The sequence below is a fragment of the Zerene cesonia genome, chromosome 22 (genome assembly GCF_012273895.1).
Source record: "Zerene cesonia ecotype Mississippi chromosome 22, Zerene_cesonia_1.1, whole genome shotgun sequence".
NCBI lineage: Eukaryota > Metazoa > Arthropoda > Insecta > Lepidoptera > Pieridae > Zerene > Zerene cesonia.
The window spans coordinates 3,570,529-3,587,971 of NC_052123.1; the positions used below are offsets into that span (position 1 = coordinate 3,570,529).

At 33.4% G+C, this 17,443-nt stretch overlaps 1 protein-coding gene across 2 annotated transcripts in view; it reads right to left on the bottom strand.

Moving 5' to 3' along the window:
- Window positions 1–17,443, bottom strand: part of LOC119836058 (sex peptide receptor) — a 129,088-nt gene that overhangs the window by 78,511 nt on the left and 33,134 nt on the right. The window lies entirely within an intron of this gene.

The following is a 17,443-nucleotide window of genomic DNA, read 5'->3' on the forward strand; positions in this document are numbered from 1 at the left end:
AAGTAATAAATGTTATTTGCAGTTAACAATTTTCTTTTTTCTTTATTACAATATTTATGGCAAGACTAGGTATACCCAAAATTATTTTTACATGTTTTTTGTTAAGATTTAGGTACGCGAACAAAATATAACAGACATATTTCTTTTGTTGAAATTTATTATTTCTGAGTTATCAAGTTGCGGAGTTGGCGGCTGGCTATTTGGAAGTCGACCACGCTCCGGCACAAATGGGGCCAGCTGACTCAGGAGAATTTACCACACCCTCAAAAGCGATCGGGGTGTAATAATTGCACGAATTAAGTGTTTTGATCTAGAGTGAGGGAGCCGTTCCATTACTCCCATCGCCAATCCTTTCCGTATTCTTTAACCCATCAAACTGGGTAACGCATTCGCAGCGACCACTCCAAATGTTAATGGTGGTGATCGCTTACCATCAGCTCTTACATAAAACTTTCTCCAGAAATAAAGGAAAATTGGCAAGATAACTTTAATATACTACTATATGCACAATGCATACGTAATTTCATAATATACAGCAATCTTAAGACGCTGACGCTTTGACCGTCTCCTTGGTACAGTGGTTAACGCGTGAGCGTAGAACCGAGGGGTCCTGGGTTCGATTCCCGGTGGGGACGCACAAAAAAAAAATGTCTCGGTCTGGCAGGACACAGAAGGCTGATCACCTACTTGTTCCTAAAGAAAATCGATCAGTGAAACGGATGTACATCATCTGCCCCATACCCCACTAGGGGACACGGGACTTCACTTTTTTTAAGACGCTAAAAGGACGAGCTCTTGTAAAATATTGTCTCGTGTGACATTCTCAGATGAAAACTAACTTTTGAGTAAAATACGTGATAATATTCAGAAAGCTGTGCGATGTAAGGGTTTACGCCAACTTGGCTTGATATGCGTGAAATGTATACAGTTATCTGAGAATGTTTTGTGCTTGTACTGTCTTCACACGTATACGAACTAGCGGTTCGCCCCGGCTTCGCCCGTGGTACATATATAGCCTTTTAGCCTTCCACAATAAATGTGCTTTCTAACACTGAGAGAATTTTTCAAATCGAATCAGTATTTCCTGAGATAAGTGCGTTCAAACAAACAAACAAACTCTTTAGCTTTATAATAATAAGTACGGATTAAGATGAAGATTGTAATCCCGTCTTTCATCATCAGCCCATATATGGTCCAACTGTAGGGACATAGGCCTCCTATGCGGGTTCAAGCAATAATCCACTAGGCTGGTCAAGTGGGGTTTGGCACGTGTCACATGAGGTCGAACTTTTTATTCTTGGACATGTCACTTTCCGATGTTCTCCTTCACCGTTTCAAGCAGTGGTGATGTGAATAATGAGCAGATAAATTGAAAATTCAATTTATATCCTGCACGCTAGTCCTGGTCTATGTGACAGTCATCTGGTTCAATCTGGATTGTCTTTGTAAGAGGCATGTATCTTGACTAATCTGAACTGATATTATAAAGATGAAGGAATGTTTTCACAAACGAACTACTGGACCGATTTCAAAAAAAATTCCACCCTTCATCTCCACTAAGACGTATAGTGGATATGTACCACGGACGAAACCGCGTTGGGTCCGTAACATTATAAATGAGTTAGTAACTCTGTGTGTCTGTCTCTTTGAGACACTTAAACCACTTCTTTCTTTTTCAATTTCATTAAATCGACTTAGTGGTTTTGGCGTGAAAGAGACAGACGGAGTTACTTTTGAATTTATAAATTAACGAGCTGCGCCCCGCGTTTTCACCCGCGTAAGTCCGTATCCCGTAGGAATATCGGGTTAAAAAGTGGCCTATATGTTATTACGGTTGTCCAGCTGTCTACGTACCAAATTTCATTGCAATCGGTTTAGTGGTTTTTGCGTGAAAGAGCAACAAACACACACACATCCTTACAAACTTTCACATTTATTTAGTACGATTAGTGCCTCTTAAAACAACCTCAAATCATCGTTACAAAATAAGAAAATGTCATCGCATACTAATGCAAGCCAACCTTTACGAAAGCCTGTGTAAGGGAGATAAACTTGAGTATGTACACAAAAGGAAAAATGAATTTCCTCCGCGACATCACACCTCTTGAGAAAACATTCTAGTATACGATTGGTACATGTACTCTGGAGTTAATGGATTAAGTTTTTATTTTGCTTGCGTATCAAATATATTTACTGTGTAATGCATTTTAAAGTATCTACTTCTAAACTAATATTATAAAGGGAAGATTTCTGTTTGACTTTACGTTTGTTATACTTTCACACAAAAATTACTAGACCGATTGCAAAAATTCACTGAGTGAAGTCGAGGCGGACCACCATCCTTTTCTTTAACTTCACCCTTCCCAGTTTAACTACTATTCCATTGTCAATCCTTGACCTTATCTCTTACCTCTTAAAAGCGGGTAGCGCAGTCGCAGAGGCACTACCTCTGCGAATGTTCACGGGCTGCGGTGATCAGTTACCATCAGGCGAACCACCAGCTCAGATGCCCGCCATGACGAATAAAAAGTATTTCTACTAGAACATTATTTTTGAAGTTTTTGCTGCTTCTATATTACAAAGATTGTAAGATACATCTCGCAGTTATCGGGAAAGTGCTAGAAACTTCAGGATGTCCTTATCTTCCCCGATCCTTGGCACAGATTAATAAATCTCAACTGTATTTGAGTGCTTTCAGAGTTGGTAGCACTTTAGTTTTTGTTATGACGGAGACGAAAGTTTATTCAATGTTAATGGCATAATCGAGTAGATGGTTACTTGTTTTATAACGTAAAAGATTAGTGCGTTAAGGAAGATTATAAATTTATACGCATCTTAAATCCACCATGTGTGTTACAAACACCCTTTAATTGGCATCGACCAAGTGTGTTTGTATTAAAATAAATTAAATTTATTTACAAAAATATAGATTCAGGATATATAATTAGTTATTAACTGATGTATTTTTTTATGTAAAAGACTCCTATAGCTTTGTTTTTGAACCACTATAAACGGGCTGTTTCCATTTTAATTTTAGGATGCATTGTCAAGGAGTTTTACAATAAATTAATGAGTTTATCTTAATTTACTAAATTAAATATTTTATTAGTATACTCTATATAAGAACATACGAGTTAAATAAGTTTATTATATAATAATTGTAGCTTATTTTATTAATTTTATTATTATGTATATAATTGAAAATTTATATATTTGTGCTAAGCAATGAACAATTATATTTCACAATACTCAAGCGACCCTTATTTGCTCATTAAAGTCGTTATTTAATCAGAACCATGAGAGACTTTGTTTCTAGTCATAGATACAAATAGAGACTTTCAGAATTGTTCTAGAATAAAGTTTGTTAAATAAAATAGCTATAGACCGTAGCGTGACCCGAAACCCGAGTATAAAGTAGCCTATGTCATAGATTATAGAATCTATCTCTTTATCTCTTGCAGCCACAGAATCATCTATCTCAGACATCCGATATTTTGCTTTATAGAAATAACAAACATCGTATTTATATTGTTTAGTATATTCTTATGCATTATCAAACAGTTTTCCTTTCATAAACTTTTCTTATAGGCCTGGAAGATATCGTTTGGGCCGCCTGTTGCACTGCTTTTCTGTGTATTTGTATGTTCGCTTTTTCTATTTGTGTGAGAATAAGGTATTTATTTGTTATCGTCTTCTTGTCTTATATATAAAAATCAATCGCTGTTCGTTAGTCTTACTAAAACTCGAGAACGGTTGAACGGATTTATCTTATCTTGGTCTTCAAATATCCGTGTAGGTCTAGAGAAGATTTAAAAGGTAAAAATGATGGGGAAAAAATTGCAAAACAATATTCTATGGCGTTACGAAGTTCGCCGGGACAGCTAGTTATTTATGAAACATACGTACATTCTTACAAACTTTCGCGTTTATAATATTAGCAGGATTTAACTCGTTCATTTTGTATGCTTCTATCCTCGTATTGTAAGCTTATTTCTAAACACAAGTAGAAAGTAGTAGTTATAGTGTTTCGCAATTAGTGTTACAAATAGTTAGTACGTTGTTGTAGTGTTTTGTACTCCAATGAAATAATGAAGTTTTGAGTACTTTGCCTTGATATCGCATTTTATATTGAAGCAGTTTTCAATTAAGAATTTTCTTTCCGAAATAGGAGACGACTCGATGAGAAGTAATTAAGATAATTGCTTTATTTTACTAGCTTTTTGAATGCGGCTTCGACCGTGTAGGCAAGAGAAAAAATAGGCAGATCGTGGTTCCCCGCATAAAAACCGTTTCTCTGGAATTTCTGGTAAAAACTACATCCTTTCTCGGATTACAGTTATCTTTGTACCAAATTTCATCCAAGTCGCATTAGTGGTTTAGTCGGGAAGTAGAGACAAACACACAGAATAGTTACTTTCACATTTATAATATAAGTGGAAGTTATAATCATTTTGTTTTCGCATGGGATTAAAACCAGAAAGTCTGGTTCCGAAAAGAGATATCAATTTATTCAGATATAAATAATAAATATAAATATAATAAATACATATTACATAAATAATAATTTATAATATGAAAACAATTTATTTCTTCGATTATTAGCATGAGGTCCACCACTGAGCCGCAGTGGTGCGTTAATTCAGTTATTATGACTTTGAAAACATTCTCATCGTTATTGTCAACATAGCAAAGGAATGTCCAACTACCTCGCGAACATTGTAAAAAGTTAAACTTTTGCTTTAGCAGATAATGACTTCGTGCTTCATAATAAAGTTGAAAATGTAAAAGTGAACAGATAATTCGTGATCAAGGTATTAGACTTCTATAAAACCTCACTGTAATATGTTTGGATTTTGATTGCGTATCGTATTATTACAGAATCAAAAGAGTTTCATGGGTTTTTTTAATAAATAGAGTGATTCAAGTGGAAGCTTCATACATTTAAGATCACTTGCTGCGCCCCGAGTTTTCACCCGCGTAAGTCCGTATCCCGTAGGAATAACGCGATAAAAAGTGGCCCATATGTTATTACGGTTGTCCAGCTGTCTACGTACCGAATTTCATTGCAATCGGTTAAGTAGTTTTTGCGTGAAAGAGCAACAAACACGCACACATCCTTACAAACTTTCGCATTTATAATATTAGTAGGATAGTAGGATACAGTAAACTCCTCCGAGTTTTACACGCGCGAAGCCGCGGGCAATAGCTGGTATTTAAATTACAGTGAGTCGTTTGAAGTGAAACAAACTAATCTATACAAGTTTTCCCAGTCAATGGTAATAGTTAATCACCACCTCAGTTAGCGATGTTAAATTTCAGAACCGTAAAACGAATATGCGTTGAATCCAAATATTTATGTGTGGTTGTTAAAAATAGTATTTTATTGCTCTAAACGTATCTTTTGATGTGTTCTAGTCTGAGAGATCACATGTATTTTTTTAAAAGTGTGTTCATTTATTAACAAGCGCCGATAAAAACTCATTTACAGGCGCACATAGAACATCCTACTTGAAGGAAGTCGGTAAAATTATGGGTAAACTTATAAGTTTAAGATTAATTGTGGTTTCTTTAAGCATAATTACTCAGCATATACCACAGATGACGCGCCAATAAAAATAATTTTCAGTAGCCATACCAAGTCATACTTTAGTAAATATTACTATTAATATAGTATTATGTTAACTGTGGCTTACTATACTTATACATACTAACTAGTAAGTATTATATACTATACTTATGGCCGATTTATTTCGGCTATATGAAACTCTTATCTAACTAACATTTAAGAACTACACAAACACAATGCTTCCTGGAGTCATTTCCACAGAACATTTTCAATAGAAAAATTCGGATTCGAAGTTCAAAAACATCAGAGTGCTTCAGATGGCCTATTCTTTATATAAAAGATGACGGTTCATGATTTCCCTCATCATCATATGTCAATTTGACATGGGTTAGATGAGTATTCAACTAACTGTCTCTCTGCCTATCCGCCATTTTATTTTATTCTTGGCGCTTTTAAATAGACGCGAGTAAGATGATAGTTTAAACAATGTTAACTGATTTATATTTGAAGTTTTTTTGCCCCGTTGAAGTATTTATTCTCATTGGGTTTTATAGCACAGCGAAAATAATATAACCGTTAATCTTTTAAGTGTTTTCTTTGTAAATAACAAACGCTGGGAGTGATTTCGATTGGAAGATGAATATTTGAGTGTTTCGCTTCATAGTATTTTCTTGTGTTTGGTTTCACGCGAGTATTATACATTTAGAAATTAAAAACTTTTCAACGGATTTTAAACGCGATTTATTCATTATATTATTAACCCGACGTTTCGAACACTTTACAGCGAGCGTGGTCACGGGGAGACTGACCAAGTCAATGAATAAATCGCGTTTAAAATCCGTTGAAAAGTTTTAATTTCTAAATGTTTCGCTTCATTTTATTATTTGAGTTGTCTTTTAGATCAATTAGAATTCTTCTTGACGAACTTTTGAATCGTTATAACATAGTTTTACCATTTACCACCGGTTCAGTAGCTGGATAAAACGAAAAGACGCAATCAAATAACATTATAGTTATAAAATTGCAACTGAAAGAGTAAATTTTCCTTCACATAAATCCAATGCTAAAAATATACTAACTATTGAAATAATTCAACAAAAGTAATGAGTAACCTAACCTCCATTTCAATTTGAATTCGCTAGCTATTTGATGTAATGGAATATCATTCAGGCCGCTAGAAGAAGGGCCTTTAATTTAGTGCCTATGCTAATTGAATGTCTGATTGAGATAATGGGCTGTGAGATATTTTTTATTCATGCAACTTCTGCCGATTAAGATAATTGGCTGTGAGATATTTGAGAAGTTTTGAAAGAATAGAATTCTTGATCACGAGGTGGGATTGGAACCCGCGTCTTTTTGCCAAACCGTAACATCGCCTAGCCTCTCGACCACCCGTGAACAGCCATAGAATTTCTTCTACTCTTCCGGTTTTATGTGACTAAGGGACGCCCCACGCCATCTATTGAGATGATTAAGAACGATCACAACCAATACGAAACATTATTTCTATGATTACAATATTGTATCGATGGAACGCGGCTTTTGTTTAATTTAACATTAAAATGGATTCAAACCCGCGTCTCCGCGCACCTCGTGATCATATTTTTCTATTCTTTCAAAATTTCTCATTTATAAAGCATTTAAATGCTATAAAACTAAGAAGTGAATTTTGCGAGATAGATATCTAGTACATAGTTACATTTGCCTGGATGAATAGATATTCATCCAGGCAAATGTAACGCGAGACGTAAATATACCCACTAATAGACAATTAGAAATCTCAAAAACATTTAATGTATTCTAAATATAAACCTTATATAACACAGCAAAGAAAGCACGTAACTTTTATCTTATGTAAATGTCGATATCATAATAGGTTTCCACGTGTGGAAATTTTGTTTTGTGATTTTGTTGAATACGAATGATATTTTCTGCTAATATATGATACAGGTTATATATGTTAAGAGGATTTGATATGTTTACGATCGTATACTAAAAAGTAACGTTTATATATATATAACTGCGGTCCGCCCTGGCTTCGCTCGTGGCACGGTGTATCTGTATATAACATTTCTTATATGTCTAGTCTTAGCAAAAACGTTAAGAAATGTTTTGCTGAATGCTGAATGAATTTTGGTCAAGCCGTTTTTGAGCTATAGCAGCTTAGCCAAACATTTAGCGATTTTGTTTACGTCATCCTGGCTTCGCCCGGATATCATCATTCCTTTTTTATCCCAAGGCAGCATTTAATCGGGATAAAAAGTATCCTATCATCCATATATATACTCGTTTGCCCGCTATTATATAAATATAAGTCAGCTCATACCCTGTTTGTACACCAAATTTCATCAAAATCCGTTCAGTAGTTTCAGCGTGATTGACGGACAAACATCCGAACAAACAAACGTTCACATTTGTATTATTAGTGTGATAAGATCTGTATAATATTGTTATGTTGATGGAAAGATGAAAACAACGGAAGATTATTAATAAATTTTACGTTTAACAGTTGTAACTCGAACATTTTTATATATTTATTTATCCAAATTACAACATCTCTAATTAATATTGCTTCGTTTGAGATACTTTTGCAGTATTTTCATACTAGCTGCGCCCCGCGGTTTCGTAAGTTAGTATCCCGTAGGAATAGCGGGATAAAAAGTTGCCTATATGTTATTCCAGTTGTCCAGCTATCTACGTACCAATATTCATTGCAATGGGTTCAGCAGTTTTTGCGTGAAAGAGTAACAAACATACACATACATCCATCCTTACAAACTTTCGCATTTATAATATTAGTAGGAAGTAGGATAGTAGGATAGAAGGAGGTTTGAGTTAGTTGTACGGGCATGCTTTAGATCTTGGTGTTAGACTTTTAACGAATTTTTGACGTGATATATTCGTTAATTGTACTTTAATTTACAAAATTCGGTTTGTGGTTACCGCCGCTGATGTAACTGTGTGTGTGATTGGTTACAATAAATGGTTTGTAATTTCAGGTAATGACCTATTTAGTTCGCGTTTTCAACATTGTTTACTAGAAAAATGTGAGTGGCCTTCGCTTAATAACGTTGGGGAGGCATGGCTTAAATAGCTTTACCCTAAACACTTGTAGGCGGCCGTTTCCAGTAAACCGAATGCTTTATTTTCACAATTGATGATGCATTTGTTCATGGGAAAATGTTTTTCTATAAAAAACGCTTTAAAAGGGAAATCTAGTTGAATGAATAATTGTTTTGAGTTTGAATTTAATTAGTTGTTTACATATGCTCAGCGAAAGAGGTTTACGTTTAATGTATGTGTTGAATTATTAGTCTTACAACAAGGAATTTTTATTTTAATATATATAAAAAATTTAATATAAATTATTATATCATCGCAAAAAATGTAACATGTACATATTTGTTTTGTTTTAATTGATATTTAAGATGTGTAAAGGTTAAACATTTCAAATTTACTTTAAATATTTCAATTTATAGCGTATGTTTTGTAATGAAAGTAGATAAAAGTAATTACTTACATGAAAAATTTACAAAATATCTTTATGGGCAGTCTTGGGTTATTTGTACCCCCTCATTACCTGCGCCGAAGTAGTCCACCGTGAGGTTTTAGCCAGTAAGAGTCTGGCATAACCTTTGCTACTACCCCCGAAGTAGCAAGGTATCCATGAAGGATTTCCTCACGTTAAAAAAAAAGTCTTGGGTTATTCATCATCATCAGTTTGGAGCTGTCTTATAATTCATTTTGTATCCGTTCATCGACTTTGAAGATGCTGAATTTAAATATGTTGAATTGTCATCGTTAAATACTTCAAGTGTTGTGTTTTTTATGTTTAATATGCCATAAGCTATTTAAGCGATGTCCGCAATATTATTCTCCAGCTTAAATATCATTGTTTAATTATTCTAACAGCTTAAAGTATCCTAAAAGTCAAACTGAAGCCACTGAAACTGTGAGCGGTATCATTTACACATTAGCTACAGTTTCAGACTAGAAAGATGCAAAAACGATCAGTCGACCGAGATACCGAAGAAGATTTTAGAAATTGCACAGACTCAGAAAGAATCTCTCGCAAAAAAGGTTTTAATCTTAAAATTGTTTGGATCGAACTTCTTTGGTAGATCTAATTTGTTTTTGAACTTTTGTTTCCTTCGCTTGTAATCGTTACTTTGTATTTTGCTAAGCTTGCCTTATTGTGTTAATTTTTATTCGCGTTTGGCTTATTGAACTTATTAAAAATATAAAATATACTTTGCGTGGTTGTGTGTGTGTTGCAATAACATAATATTATATATTTAAAATATCATTATATATTTCTAACAAATTAATTAATTTTATTACATTAGAGCTATGTTTTTTGAGAAACACAATCTATTTTATTTAATTAAATTAGTATCATATTAAATGTATTGAATTTTTTGACTTCTCCTCATTAATTTAGTATATACATACAATCATAAAATTAAGTGCTATCATGATTATATAATCGCATTGATGCATTTTCACACCAAACTGCTAAACTGGTTTAGCTACAACTTAATATGTTGATAGATTATAACCCAGAACATTATAAAGGTAACAGTTTGCCCAATTATAACGCGAGTAAAACTGTGTGATAATAATATTAATTACATGCCATTTTTTTAATTCCTTATTATATAACTCGGCTATTTATTGCGCATTAATTACACAAAAAAGTAGTTTTAAACTTAACAACAGCTACACACGGCTCTCATTAGCTCAGTATCTAATCAACCTGATTTGAAGTCGTTTAAACTTCTGCAGTATCCTTACAAAAAACAAACCGACAAGATTTTAAATTTATTGTCCAAAATGAATGATGAAAAGCTTTTCATGTGAGATTGACTGTTTGTTTCAACGAGGTTAATATTAAAAGTTGTGTAGGATAGTCCATGTATTGGAAAACTAGGCTCCAAGGGCAGCGAAATATCAATGAGAAATTATCTAAAACGACGTCAAAAAAAACAACCTTCAAATTATTCAAATTGTCAGAACAACACCAAATTTAAGTGGGATCACATGGAAAGCACTAGCTATCGAATAAAAAAAGGATTATATAAATCGTATGACCCATTTAAAAGTTATGATGTAACAAACACAACAAATATATTTAGAAATTATAAAATTTTTAACGGATTTTAAACGCTTTATTCTTTATATTACTAACCCGACGTTTCGAACACTACAGCTAGCATGGTCACGGGAAGACTGAGGCTGTAAAGTGTTCGAAACGTTGGGTTAATAGTATAATGAATAGATCGCGTTTAAAATCCTTTAAAAAGTCTTTAATTTCTAAATGTATAATACTCGCGTAAAATCAAACTAAAGAAAATACTACAAGAAATATATTCAAATTAATAATCTCCTCCAATTTTTGAAGTCATGTAAAATCTAATCCAAAATAGATAGAGATTTATTTAAGAATAAAATTGCGTAAGTCAGTCTGATATAATCTTCTCTTGGAATATGGGGAATGTATATCTCTTTTACTGGTCGATTTTCTGTAGGTAGGTTATATAGCTTATAATATGTGTCTATGGATTTGATTCAATTCCCTCTACGTTTTTTTCATGCACAAAACGCGTACAAAATTCAATTTAAAACGCTTTCATATTCTTAAGAGCATCTGCTGGTATACACGGTATTTATAAATACCAGTAACAGCACATTCAAGTAAATGATCGAACGTTTTAATTAATAATCAAAAAGTATTATATATTTTAATTATACGCAATTACCTTCCTGATAATCTTTTGTGTTTACGTAATAAATTGAACGGACATCCGTGACATACACTGCAAAATATATTTTTATTCTGTGTTTATATTATTTTAGTCTCACAAATATTATAAACGTAAATGTTTGTAAGAATGTATGGTTGTCTGTTACTCTGTAACACACAAACCTCTTTGGATCATTTTTTTATGTCATCCACGGCAATGGAGCTGGTGGGTCGGCTGATGGTAAGCGCTACCACCGCCCATGAACATTTGGAGAAGCATTAGATCAATTGCAGATCTTACGCCTCTAGTGGATTGCCGACTTTGTTTTGGGAAGGGATTAGGAAAGGAGGGACGAGAGGAATAAAGGAAAGGACTGGGAAGGGTAAGGAAAAGGATATGGGTCTCCGGCTATTCATATGTATGAAATTTGGTATAGAGATAGATTGGATTAACATATAATGTACGTTTTAGCCGGATACCACGCGAGTGAAGCCGCAGGTATCAGCTAGTCCTACGTTTATTAATAGATATAATATAGTTCACTTGTCACACAATAACTACTGGTCCTATCTCTTCCACTATTAGAGAGATGAATGCTTATTGATTATACGTAACAAGATGTATCACGGACGAAGCCAGGCGGACAGGTAGTGTTTATTAATTTAAATTGCATAAAAGTTCATTTTCACAGTTTCAATTTAGCTGTTAATTGTTTCTATTATATTTGGGCTTTTTCGAATATCTCAAGAAATTAGCAAGCTGAAGGGGCAATGGGGCATATGTCTGCGTCAGACAGCGTCTTGGTAAACCTAGCGTAAGACGACCTGATGGAGTGACGACATTCGTAAGGTCTCAATTGGCAACGAAGAGCCAAAAACCGGGCTCAGAGGAGTGCCTTAGGAAAGGCCTGGGGCTAACACATACTATTTTAGTGTATATATCACAGGTACATATTACACAAACTGTGTCTTAGCGATTTTAAATGTAAGGGTCTATATCGAATTCAATTCATTTTAATCATTGTTTACGTTAATATGTTTTAATGAATTCTCAAATTAATTGATTGTCTTTAAAACCTGTAAGTTGCTGTGTTATAGATTGTATCTTTTTTCTCCTTCTGATTGGAGGAATAAAAGTGAGAAAGTTGTTTCCCTGCTACAATCCAAAAGGTTGAGTACATGACATATATTCACACTAAAGACCTAAATCCATCAGTGGAGAGTCAAAAACTGATGATGATGATGATGCGAAATCTGTGTGCAGCATACATCAGAATGTATGCTTGTCTTATGCTAGTTGTTAATAAACATAGTTTAAATGTGTTATGTAATACGTGGGTCTGTTTTGAGTAGGGTTGCCACCTTTGTTTTGCAATTAAAGTACATTGCTTATTATAGGTAAGAAACAAAAAGCACATAGGTTCATAATAAAGCACAATTTATTTTTCTTTATTATTATATTTAAAAGCATTTTTTTATTGTTAAAAACGAGTGATTTAGTGATGTAGCGCTGTCGAGTGGCGAAGTCCATTCGTAAAATTATCGAAAAAAGACTTACGACTAAACTTTTTGAAATCCCAAAGAAATAAAATCATGTGAAATAAAGTATTTTCGTGTACTTTATTGTTAATAAAGTATAGAGTATCTACAATCACCTGAAATAACGTACAATACTTATTATAAAGTACGAGTGGCAACCCTAATTTTGAGCGTAATGAGAAAAATCCTTCAGGATACGATTTCGTAATCATTTGCGACAATCCGTAATGCTACATTGTAAATTATATAATGCCGGTAATACGTGTTATTACGAAGTAATAACAACTTAATCATCCAACTTGGGAATTAAGTTTGGATCAGCTCAAGTTACATGTTATATTATAACACTTAAACATAAGCTTTTAGTGAAAACTATATTATTCATTACATTGATTATTAGCTTTCCAACCAGGCGTTGCTCGTGTTGACTACATAATTTTTTACGTCGTGGATTTTTCTAAAGACCGGGTATTATGTTTCAAGTATATTTAAATATATCACATTGTACAGTTATAATCACAATTATAAACCTTAATACAATATAACAAAAAAATTATAAGCACGAAGATATCAGTATTTTTTTTTTTAAAAGAGTTTTGAAACATTCCTATTAAGACTATCTGATTTACATTTTTTTGTATTTAATATCGATATTATTAATAAATAGTTTACGAAAGGAGTCATTATGGTGTTTAAATTTCATCCTACAATAGCGGTCTGCCCCGGTTCGCCCCTTATACATAGTATAAGGATCATGTATCTATCAAACGGTGAAAGAATTTTCTAAATCGCTCCAGTAGTGCCTAGGACTAGCGCGTCCAAACAAACAAACTATTCAGCTTTCTATTATCAGGGTAGATTCCGACCTTCCATTAATAAATGAATAATACAAACTCAGCTATTTAACCTTCTAATATTTGCCGCATACCACTTAAATGTGTTTGTAATCACGCGATTATGAAATTATGTTAGGAATTGTGAAAGTATACCTGTAATTGTACACGATATTTTATGAAAAACATAAGACCGTGAGGGAAGACGGTTTTAAGAACTTAGAGAAAATATACGCTACGATATGAGAACCTTTGAGAACTGCGCCAAGTACGCGTTCTATGCGACAAAGCAATGGACGCGTAAAACAACACAATTCGGCGTCACAGCAGAGCGTCAGGTTAACACTCTGACGCGCGCTAAGAATGCGATATATCTGGCGAAGCCATCCATTTATAGATTAGTCAATATATGATGTCATTTATTTAAGAGCTGTCACACACTACACGTCCCTAGATAGCGCGAAAGTATGGCCCAAATTAATCAATAATTTAGAATTCCAAAAAGAAACAAACTAAAATCGTCAAAAACGTCCTAAAGCCTACTGAATAGAGAGAAAGTAATAATTAAGCTTACAATGACCACTCTATCCCAAGAATTATACAGCCAGTGTAAAACCTGCTTAAATTTTATACGCCTTGTAGAACCGGCGGTACTTATCTAATGTATTATGGATTACAAGGACGATTATGTTTGATAAATTCTATGTGTGTTAAAGCGACATTTGGGATTTGAGATGTAAGCACATTATAAGGGACAACTACATAGCCTATGTATATAGCCTACTATGTTTTACTTGGACAGATATTAGTGTAAAATAAACAGGCTTTGTTTTGAGGTCTATGTATTCAAATATTATATTGATATAATATTACAGAATGAGAAACACTCGAGAATAATTAAACTAGTTGGTTATCCTTTTTTTACACTAATGTTTTAATATGTTTCTATCTCTTTCATGCAATAATTGCCGCCGAATTTTTGGCGCCATCTTCAATCAACATTTGACAAGTGACAGCTGTCGTCACACACGAATAAAAAAAACTTTTCTAGTATGGCCTTAAACAACCTTACATATAGGAGAATATCGGATTTAGAGTAAAATATATGTTTATTTTTGAATAATTTGCAACCGTAAGTGGTATTTTAGTCGTTAGTAAAATACGTTTAGAACATTGCTGCACTAATTAGCGTAATCCTTATATAAACGATAGTTTTTAGCATGAACAATGGTTGTGCATACATAAATATTTTAACTTAATTGCATTTACAAAGAAATTAGCAGAATATTTTTACTTAGCTGGCCCAACAGAGGTATTAACTAAAACAAAAATGGTGGATTAAAAATATTTGCAAATAATATAATATTTTTTTACCTATGTTCGAATGCATATATATACATAAAATCGTATATATAAAACCAATTAATTAAATTCTCCCATTCGTTATCATAATTCATTTTTATCTGTAGCACATTTGGGGATATCCTTTTATTTCATAAAGACACACCAATTGATTCATTTGTGACCAACTTTTTCCGATTGCTATAAATTTCATTAAACATCCCGGAAAATTTGTATAATAATAAATTAAAATGACAATAAAAAAAAGTATGTAAATATAAAAATAATAAATGAAAATTTTACGTCATTATCGGCTTTAATTACATATAGCTTCCACGCAATAAAATGAAAATTCCCTATAGCAATAACTGACTCCATCTTAAATCCAAGATGCTACCTTCCCTGGAAACCGAAGATGAGTGATAAGTCTTATCTTAATGCTACACGATCCCTTGAGTGCGCTTAAAAAGTCAAGCACGATAGTAGAAACTACCAGGAACTTAATGCAAAAGGTCGATTATTACAGAGGACGGATAAGAAAGATTAAATTAAAACTTCGTGTTAACATAGTCCCCTTTTATCTTTTTTTATGCTTCAGTGGGCAAAAGCAGTGGTTCACCTGATGGTTAACGATCACTGTATATTAAAATTTGCAAAGGTAGGCCGTTTGCAAATGCGTTTCCCGCTTTTAAGAGGGAAGGGATAGGGAAAGGATTGATGACAAGAATAAAGGAATGGACTGAGAGGGGTGAAGATAAGGATACGGGTTTGTGGCCTTCCAACTAATATAAAAAAATAATATTTATAATAAAGATTATTGGATAAATTTTTAAACTGTAGTTTTAAGGGAAGTTTCGTTGAATAAATGAACGATTTAAGTTCATTTGAATTTGTATCACGTGTCATTAACGGTCACTATATCGATATGATAAAATTGATTCGTTGAGATTTAAATTTATAATCATTGTTAGAATGTATGAAGTTCTTATGTAATTAAGACCTAGTGCCAATATTTTATGAGTTTAATAGACGTCTGACTTAGTATACTATCTATATAAAATTATAGATATACTTAAATAAACTACATGGCCTCACAATTTGCTCTTATATAGATTAAACGTATGGAAACATTGAATCCTGGCGATCCTAATCAGGATAATAAGATAATATCATGAAATTATTGTACTGCCACCGCTCCTTGATAAGTGCACAAAGTTTGAATTAAGTCTGTCCGTTTAAAATGGGTTGATATTGAGTCTTATAAAGTCAGGCATATAAACTTATGCTATCCTATCCTGCTAATGTTATAAATGCGAAAGTTTGTAAGGATGTGTGTGAGTTTGTTGCTATTTCACGCAAAAACTACTGAACCGATTGCAATGAAATTTGGTACGTAGACAGCTGGACAACTGAAATAAAATATAGGCAACTTTTTATACCGACATTCCTACGGGATACGGACTTACGCGGGTGAAACCGCGGGGCGCAGCTAGTAGCTAATAAAATCGTGTTGATAAAAATGTCAAATCAAATCCTAAACCTAAAAAGAATCGATACTGACTGAAAACATAACTAATATTTATTACTTCCACATACCACGTTTTTGAATAACCGGAATTAAATATATAACGAAAAGCCCTAATTGTGAGGCGAGATAAAATGAGCTTTTGTTTTTCGAACCAATTGGCTGTTAAGAAGATTGATTATCGTAATTAGCGGATAATTGAGGCCTTGTCAGAGGAAACGATGGCCTAACTAGCTCTATCCATGCATCTATACTATAAACTCTTATTGGATTCTATATGCGAAAGCTAAATTAGGAGTCTGGGTTTCTTGTTGTATGTGATTTATAATTTGTTCAATAAATGATTTTTTATTTTTTTTTTCAATATTTATTTTTTATTCTTGGCGGCCTCGTTCGTTTGGAGATCGTTCCTAGTAATTAGTAATTCTAGTCCTGATTGTTTTCGTGTTTTTAGCGGTTGATAATGGTTAGTTATTGTTATGTCTGATCTTGTTGATTTTATAAACTGTTCCCATTTTATAAACCTACTAGTTGCGCCTCGCGATTTCACCTGCGTAGGTGCGTATCCCTTAGGAATATCAGGATAAAAATTTGCCTTTATGTTATTCCAGTTGTCCAGCTATCTATGTACCAAATTTCATTGGAATCGGTTTTCGGTGGTTTTTGCGTCAAAGAGCAAAAAAAACACACACACTCACATCCTTACAAACCCTCGCATTTATAATTAGTAGGATATTAGTAGGATTCACACACTGTGTAATCCTTTGACTACATTAATATCTTATCTTATATCTTTATCTTTAAACGAGCATTTCTTGTATATATATATAATTGGAATCTCGGAATCGGCTCCAACGATTTTCATGAAATTTAGTATATAGGGGATTTCGGGGGCG